The 2,862-nt window shown below is 41.4% G+C and overlaps 1 pseudogene; it reads right to left on the bottom strand.

Moving 5' to 3' along the window:
• Positions 1 to 213: 213 nt before the first annotated feature.
• On the bottom strand, positions 214 to 956 carry LOC136400569 (small ribosomal subunit protein eS8 pseudogene; annotated as a pseudogene).
• Between the last annotated feature and the right edge of the window lie 1,906 nt (positions 957 to 2,862).

Here is a 2,862-nt window from a genome sequence, read left to right as displayed (position 1 = left end):
ATAACTAATAAAGCAGTGTTTGTTAAGTGTTCATGAGGAAACTTTTTTTTTTTTTTGCTGGAAAGAGCATGAATTCAGTTCAAATCTTAGCTTTACCACTTCATAAAACTTATTTTATTTTATTATTTTCATAAAATTTTGAATGTTTAGTCCAGTTTTTTCAAAATATAGATTGTATCCTATTAGTGGGTTATGAAACTGATTTATTAAGATGCAAAGCTTTTTTTTTTTTTTTTTCCAGAATAAACACTTTTATTACATGTACTAAGACAGGAAGGAGGAAGGATGATTTATTTGCCTTTCCGGGCCTTGATTTTCCTCAGATAGAACTCCAGCTCCTTGCCCTCTAGCACATAGCCATCTGTTCGGCCACACTGGCCTGGTCTTGAAGCGATGCATGCAAGAAGCTTGCCCTGCTGGAACTGCTCTTCTAGAAGGCTGCTGATTTTGGCATTCTTTTTCCTTTCATCATATTTCTTCTGAATTTTCTTTGATCTTTTTTTGTTCAAAATCTCTTCTTCTTCAGGAGTCAGCTTGGCTCCCTTCTTGCGGCCCAGGGGCAGCGCATAGTGTGACTCGTACCACTGCCGGTATGGTGTGCTGTCAACGAGCACGATGCAGTTCTTCACTAGGGTCTTGGTGCGGACCAGTTCGTTGTTAGATGCATTGTAGACAACATCAATAATCCGTGTCTTGCGCGTACAACAACACTCGGAGCCCCAGGAGAAGTTGCCCACGTCCAGCCTCAGGGCTCGGTACTTCTTGTTGCCTCCCCGCACACGGACTGTGTGTATTCGGCGGGGGCCAATCTTAGTGTTGGCAGCAGGGCGTCCCAGCTCATATTTTCACTTCTTGTGGTAGGGTTTTCTCTTGCCTCCGGTCTTGCGGCGCTTGTGCCAGTTGTCCCTAGAAATGCCCATTGCTTGGCGCCGACAGAAAAAAAAAAGCGCAAAGCTTTTTAAAAAGTGAAATAGAATAGGAAATATCAGAATATGTTGCATATAGTAAGGCTAAGTATTATTTCTTTAACTTATCTCAGTAAAGGCATATCTGTGTGTTCTTCAGTGGTCATGATATAAAATGCGTTTCTTACTGTGGGTTGAAGTAAAACAGTTTTGGAAAACAATGACAACCATTTGAAGTTCCGTTTCCATAATATGGGCTAAAATCTTTTTCATAGGGTTATTTTTAAAGATTTTATTTATTGATTTTTTTTAGAGAGGAGAGAGAAAGAAAGGGGGGTAGTGAGAAGCATCAACTCATAGTAGTTGCTTCTCATATGTGCCTTGACCAGGCAAGCCCAGGGTTTAAAACCACTGACCTCAGCATTCCAGGTCAACACTTTATCCACTGCACCACCATAGGTCAGGCATCATAGGGCTTTAATAAGGAGTAAATTAGGTAATGTGTGTATTCTTACACAGGGGCTTGAATAACTGTTAGCTTCTTTTCTCTAAAAATATAAAGCCCAAAATATCATGGTTCATGTGGGTGGGGGTGAAATCACTATAATTTCTTTAACTATAGGAGTGTTTAAAATATACTAGTTTTACCAGCTTTTGATGAGTAAGCCAACTTTTTTCTCCAATTTGATGAAAGTTAAATAAGAAATGACATTACCTGACCTTGTTGGTACTTTCCTGTTGCTATATCAACAAAATTAACATTTTTTTCCTGTCGAAGAAACTAAGGACACAGCTAGAAAATGAAAATCCTTTTCTGCCTTGAGGAGCTCAGATTAGAGGGATTTGGAGACTCATAGAAACAGAGAGTAACCACAACAAACAAAAACACTTCAGAAAAAGTCATACAAAATCATAAAAAGATGCAAAGAAATATATACATATGAGCCCTCAGAACCATAAACAAAATTTTAAACAAACTCTTCTACTTAGCACTGTGTGTGTGTCTCCATTAGTGAAGGACTTAAAACTGCCTGTAGCTATAAAAAGTTACTACTTAAAGTTTGAGCAGAGATGTGCCTGATATTTGATCCCAAAGCAGAATATACATTCTTCTCAAGTGCAAATGGAACATTCTTATAGACAGACTACATGTTAAGATTAAAAAATAAGTCTCAATACATTCAAGAAAACTGAAATCATATTAAACATCTTCTCTGACTACAACGGTATGAGACTAGAAATCAACTGCAATTTAAAAAATTGAAAAACAGCCTGACTAGTGGCGGCACAGTGTATAGAGCGTTGGCCTGGAATGCTGAGGACCCAGGTTCAAAAGCCCAAGGCTTGAACGCTGGTTCATCCAGCTTAAGTACATGCTTGCCAGCTTGTGCATGGGGTAGTGGGCTTGACTCGGATCATCAACATCCCAAGGTCTCTGGCTTGAGCCCAAAGTCACTGGCTTGAGGAAGGGGTCATTGGCTCAACTTGAGCCCCCCAGTCAAGGCACATGAGAAGCAAGCAATGAACAACTAAAGTGAGGCAACTAGAAATGGATGCTTCTCATCTCCCTCCCTCCCTCTCTTGCTTTCTCTTGCTCAGGGAAAAAAACAACTGAGAAACATTCAAACACATGAATAATATGTAGTTAAATATTGAATGGGTTAACAACAAAATCAAAGTTACTGGAAACAGGCCCTGGCCGGTTGGCTCAGTAGTAGAGCATTGGCCTGGCGTGCAGGAGTCCCGGGTTCGATTCCTGGCCAGGGCACACAGGAGAGGTGCCTATATGCTTCTCCACCCCACCCCCTCTCCTTCCTCTCTGTCTCTCTCTTCCCCTCCCACAGCCAAGGCTCCATTGGAGCAAAATTGGCCCGAGCGCTGAGGATGGCTCTATGGCCTCTGCCTCAGGCGCTAGAATGGCCCTGGTTGCAACAGAGCAATGCCCCCTGGTGGGCAT

This window comes from Saccopteryx leptura, chromosome 3 (assembly GCF_036850995.1).
Source record: "Saccopteryx leptura isolate mSacLep1 chromosome 3, mSacLep1_pri_phased_curated, whole genome shotgun sequence".
NCBI lineage: Eukaryota > Metazoa > Chordata > Mammalia > Chiroptera > Emballonuridae > Saccopteryx > Saccopteryx leptura.
This window is presented reverse-complemented; position numbering and strand designations above follow the sequence as displayed.